This window comes from Sinocyclocheilus rhinocerous, unplaced genomic scaffold (assembly GCF_001515625.1).
Source record: "Sinocyclocheilus rhinocerous isolate Xijiao unplaced genomic scaffold, SAMN03320098_v1.1 scaffold2705, whole genome shotgun sequence".
Classification (NCBI taxonomy): domain Eukaryota; kingdom Metazoa; phylum Chordata; class Actinopteri; order Cypriniformes; family Cyprinidae; genus Sinocyclocheilus; species Sinocyclocheilus rhinocerous.
This window is the reverse complement of record NW_015653049.1, coordinates 2,675-9,066: the sequence shown is the minus strand read 5'-3', so window position 1 is coordinate 9,066 and position 6,392 is coordinate 2,675.

Below are 6,392 nucleotides of genomic sequence, written 5' to 3'. Positions count from 1 at the left end.
TTATCTTGTTAATTGAGTTGAATACTGAACGTGCTCCTCTCGTGGTAATTAGGTTTTACAGTACAAAACTTACAATTAATTAAGCTAACAATACAAAGTGAGAGAAACGATGTTTGAAAATGTTCCTGGACAAGAATGCCCAAGACATCGTGACAGAGCACTTGCTAACTGGCATAATGTGTCCTGAGATTAAATATGTAGTATCAAAAGTATAAAATAAAATGAAAACAAATATATTCAAGTGTTTGGTGAATTAATTTCTCTCCAATCCTAGGCAGTTAAGTTAATGTAATTAATTATTTAATTACACATTGTTCCAAAGCAAGTTTTACAGGAAAGGATTGATGATAAACGGAAATGAATCACAAATCCCTGCAGTTTTTCCTTGCCATTGCTGCTTTAGTATATAGTGAAGAAACCCTGAGAGAAACCTTCCTCCTTGATCTGACACAAGAAGTTATGTATTGTCTGTTGTCAATTTTACATTTCAAAAGAAAATCACAAATAAGAAAGAGGTGCAGTACTTTACAATAGTGACGGGAAGATTGGATTATTTTACTGAGTGACATTTTTTCCGTTTGATATTTTTCATCAGAAAGAACTAATCTTTATTCATGTCATTTTGTTAAATGTTATATTTTCAACAAGCAAAATCTCCAAACATGTTCACCTACATAATATGGATTATAGTCTGAATGAAGAAAATAATTCTAATGCAGCCAAAGATAATTTGAGGAACGGAAATGATTACCTCCCGAGTCTTTCGTTCATTTGTCCCGTGACAGATGCAATGAACAAATCTTTCTGAAATGACCCATCACGACTTTATAAACATATAAAAGGCGGAAAATTCTATCAAGGTGACAATGTGTTTACATAAATGTTGTTCTAATTATAATCAGGTTAATGTTTATGTAGTTATGTAAACATGTTAACCTGTTTTCCTTTATCGGAGTATGGTCGTAGAAGTATAAGCTGGTCTGAACAGGTTGATGTTTGCCCATTAGCCAGATTTTGCCCTGCATGTAGACACATTTTTTCCAGTTCCTGTCTGCCACACTGCTGAGTGGTTTGCAATTGCAGCTCTATGCAGCTTTGTTTTTCTTGTTATCTTACTATCACTCTCTTTTGTTTAAACTACTAAAATATAACTTAATTATCGCCATATTATAGATATTATCTATCAAACGCTCCAGTTACTGGCGTAAACTTGGTTCCCTGAGATAAGGGAACAAGCGTTGCGTTGCTATGCATATGGGGAAACTCCTGTTTACTCTGAATATTGAAGCCTGATTTGGTCACGTTCGTGTAGCTGCATGAACCAGTGGTGCTTCAGCCCACCAAAATGGGTGGAGCTGACTGCTATATAAGTCCACTCTGAGTGCCATTTCATCAGAATCTATGTGTGCAGCCTTATAGCACGCAAGGTAACGTAACGCTCGCCGTAAGTTGGCCAACTAGAGTGGCTCAAAGGGAGAGCCCTAAGGACTATGGATAAGTCCCACATCTGCACAGAATGAGGACGAGGCGGCTCCCCTCAGAAACCTAATGCCAAGGTCATTTTTGCCGACTGACTGGCCAGCCACGAGAACAGGATTCGTCACTATGTCTGCCACATATAGCTTGAGCGTGGAAGAGGAGCACCCCCCAAGTTCACACGGATGACGAGGATGGGTCCTCGTTCTCGTAGACAGGGCCTTAGCCTCCAAAATGGTGTTAGTCACTCTTGCAGGAGCTGAAAAGACTGCTGAATCAACTTGGAGAACCACGTTTGATCCTCCAGAGTGGGGCCACCAGGAGGACTGAGCACCTGATGACCTGAGGAAGAAGGGCAATCGGGGGGAAGGCATACAAGCGAGCGCTGGGCCATTCGTGGGCCAGGGCATCTCGCTGCTTTGAGAAGTAAATTAGGCATTGAAAGTTCTCTTCTGAGGCAAAGAGGTCCTCCTCTGCCCTCCTGAAGATAGACCAGATAGTTTAGGGATGTAGTCTCCATTCTCCTGGTGCCACATTGCCCCTGCACAGCATACATGACATGACCGGAGACCTCCTTTGTGTTTTATAAAGGCTACCATTGTCATGTTGTCTGAGCGGACCAGGATGTGGTGCCATAGTTTTTAGGGCAAGAAAAACGGCTGACCGGCCAAGCATCCTCTGGAAAACTTTGCAAATGTTGCTATCTTGGTTTAGTGAGAAACACAATGCACATTGTAGAAAAGACTGCAGTGTTCTTCTCCCCACACAGGTCCCAGGATAGACAGTACAAGAGGAGGACAACTGAGAACAGGAGGCATCCCACTGATGTCAGTCACTTGATGAAATAGCAGAGCAAACACACTTGTGGAGAGTGCTTTTGTGGAGACGTTCACTGCTTTACATTCTTTTTTGGAGTGCCATGGAGGGAGAAGTAACTACCACCTACTATCTCTGGAAATGCCAGTACTCTCTTGCATAGTATTGGAACATTTGAGACAATCATTAATGACCGTAATGGCCAACAAAGTGCTTTGGTTATATGTAACCTCTAACCAAACAGCTGCAGGCCAACTTGGACATCACAGCAAATGAGGAGGCAAGAAATGTACAAAAAGCCAACTGAAGAAATAAACAGGGGTTCAGTCCATGTTTTCAAAAAACCATAACGCTAGCCAACTCAATTGAAGTGGTCCCAGCCATGCGTAGAGTATTGGTAAAACAGAATTACAGACCAAACATAGCCACAGAGTCAGAGAAAGACCACTATTGGGTTATTCTCTTCTATGTCCTCATAGATTACATGAACTAGTGAGTTGGATGAGAGATTCTCTGTTAGAAAGCAACTGATCTCCGGTCTTGCAGTTATGGCCTAATGGTTAGAGAGTCAGACTTGTAACCCAAAGGTTGTGGGTTTGAGTCTCAGTACTGGCAGCAATGACCAGTGCTCTCTTCCACCCTCAATACCATGACTGAGGTGAGACGCTTGAACAAGACACCAATCCCCCAACTGCGCCCCGGGCACCGCAGCAAAAAAGGCTGCCCACTGCTCCAGGTGTGTGTTCACTGTGTGTGTGCGCGCACTTGGATGGGTGAAATGCAGAGCCCAAATTCCGAGTATGGGACGCCACACTTGTCAAAACATCACATCCTTTCCTTCCTTTTTTCTTGTTGGCTCCTTACCTGCTCTTCCTTTACCCAGGCCCGGTTCTATGGGGGTGCTAAGCGCCCTCAACGAAATCAATAGCACCCTCCGTTAAAGCTGTAATAGCATTTCATTGCAAATTTGGCAAACTATCCAGTTCTTTATGGTTTGCTTTCTGGAGATCGGTTTCTATTTCAACGTGTTAAGCAGCGTTAAGCAGTGTAGTCAATCACAGGCATATGTGTTGATTTCTCGAATGCAACAGCCAATCAGAGGCATTTAAGTTAGAATCCACTCACCGCTCAAATCGCCAGTGTTTATTCAAGTGGTGTGTTCAGTATGAATCATCTTATTATAAAAAAGCATAGACGCAATGTAAATAAGAGATTCATTGTGCTGCAAAGTGAACTTAATTGATTATAACGTAACTTTGTGAGATCATGATGAACTAAGATGAGTGACAGCTTTTTAGTGATTATATATAAACCTGTGATATATTATTACCTGTGACTGTTTTGCCAGGCTGTATTTGGGCTGGGTTTTGCTTAATTTGGCCTTTTTCAAATAAACATTCACTTTCATCTACATTTGGGCTCTCTCTGTGTTATTGGTCCTAGCTATATTCAGATTAGGGGTAGGTGATATGACCAAAATCGTGTATCATGATGAGTAATTTTATTTCACGATAACAATAAATATCACAATATACTTATTTTATAGAAGAAAGAAGGATATTATATAGAAATAAGAAGGTTTTTATGATACTAGATCATACCACCAAACTTGAACAAATTGCCTGCCACAAAGCCAGCTTAGTTTGTGCCAGCCCTGGGTTTTAGGTTCCACGGAAGTGGGTCAACTTTTACTGGTGTTCACCTGTGCTCCACAGCTAAGCTGCCATTTCAGGTTTTATTCAACTCAAAGCAGCCAAAGGACTGAACTCCACCAACAGGGATTCTCTGGAAGAAATGATGCATTACTATAACACCACATACAGCAGTTTTGCTTCTGCATTACAGTTTTTCTCGATTGCTAACACACAATTCATGAAACAATTCACCATTTTCTCACAACTATAAACACAATCTCAAAACTACACACTAACTTGTGCAAACTTCAAACTTCCAGGTCAAAATCAAATGCTTTAGTCAAAAACCTGTTCTCTTTTGTCAGAATCAAACTTTGGCCTCAGATGATACACAAACCTGTCAAATACACAGACTCTTTTCCTGCCTAGAGAACACTAGTGAGATCAATTCAAAACACTGTTATAAAAACCACCTTTTGGGAAACAGGAATCCTTTTGCTAGTCAATGTCTGTTACAATATACGACATAAATAGAGGGATGCAGATACAGCAAAGTTCAGCAATAAACTGTAAGAAAAGTTTACTTGCATTACACTACTGTAAAGAGATCATACAGTAGATGAAAAGCACTAGAAAAGAAAAGTTCAAAGACCAAACAACAGAATATACAGTAAACACATGAATATGAATATACTGTCAGTTACTGTAAATAAATAAATTCATTCATTCTTTCAGCATCCTCTGCCAAATTGCATTACAGTATTGGTCGTATCCTTATTTGTTATAGCAGTTTCTTAGTCTTCTGAGACAAAAGACATCTCTGCTTCCCCTAGACCAGGGCTGCCCAAACTCGGACCTGGAGGGCCAGTGTCCTGCAGAGTTTAGCTCCAACTTGCCTCAACACACCTGACTGGAAGTTTCTATGCCTAGTAAGAGCTTGATTAGCTGGTACATTTATATGTTATCCCTACCTGTAGGAGTAAGAATGCTAATGCATCACATTGTGCAATTCTAAATGAATGTCAGTAGTCTCTTTAAGAGTCTGTGGGCCTCATTTATAAAAATGTTGCGTATAAACCGTCCTAAATTTGTTCTAAGATAATTTCTCAAATTGAGAGGAAACGACCGTGCGCACAAAAATACGTGCGTACGCCTCTCTTCCAGATGTGACATTTATAAATCACAAATGATCTTGAAATTGTGCGCAGCTGACTGGTGTCAGATCTCCGCCTTGTAAACGCCCCCTGTAGTGCGGACGTTCTTGGCAGTGGCACAGTAGGCGGCAAAAACAAGCAAAAAAACTCTGAAGTCTCTTGAGGTTGCTTTAATTGTCATTTCAGGCATGCATCAAGCAATGGAACAGAAGTCATCCAACGTGTTTCCGAACAAAAAAAAAATACAAATAAAACAAAACCAAAAGAAAACTTACACAGGGGATTGGCCCTTCACATAAAGAGAGCGTTGGCCACTAATCCAACTAAGATTCAGTTTTGTCCCTCTCTCCCTTTTCTTTACCAAACAGTTAGGCTTTTATAAGAAGGGCTCCTCCCCTCAAATTCGAACAGTCCAATGATAATACTATTTCAATTACGATCTAATTAGCCCAAACTTCACTTGAAAATGTCCATGATCTTCAACATCATCATACAAACATTGACATTAGCATCTTCTTTAATACACACTATTTTCCATCATGAAACCCAATGTGCATTTTAAAAGACATGCATCCCAAATAACATTCAAATAACATTCTCCACACTCTCAGTGAGTAAGCTCCTCCCTGCCCATGGATGGAATAAATATGGCTTCCTGTTTGCGGGCCGGCCCCTCCCACTAGGAAGCTCCAAAGGGAAAGGTAAGACAAAGAGAATCATCATTATCCAACAAACATTATTTGTCTAATTTCCATGTACCTTTTCTTATTTACACAGACCAAGACCCCACACCAACAAACACCAGTCACACTGGAATGTGCACCTTCCATGTGACTGCAACAAGTGAACAAAAAACAATAAATAAAGTTTTCTTAAACAAGACATTGTGGTATGGTTCTTTAACTTACGTTACATACCCTCACGATGTCACATTTCTCCCTGTTACCCCCTCTGGATGGTATTAGTCAGGTAAACGAGATAGGTAATCGGCAATAAGATTTTTCTTACCTGGACAATGCTCAATGGTAAACTTATATGGTTGCAGAGCCAGGCACCAGCGCAGTATTCTAGAATTATTATTCTGCATTGATTGCATCCACTTCAATGCTCGATGGTCAGTTTGCAAGGTGAATTCCCTTCCAAGTAGATAGTATCTTAAGAGAATCCACCGCCCATTTAATGGCAAGGCCTTCTTTTTCCACAGTTGAATACCTTCTCTCTCTCTCAAAGAGTTTTCTGCTCAGGTACAACACTGGTTGCTCGCTCCCAGACTCTCCTTGTGCCAAAACTGCTCCTAGTCCAACATCTGAGG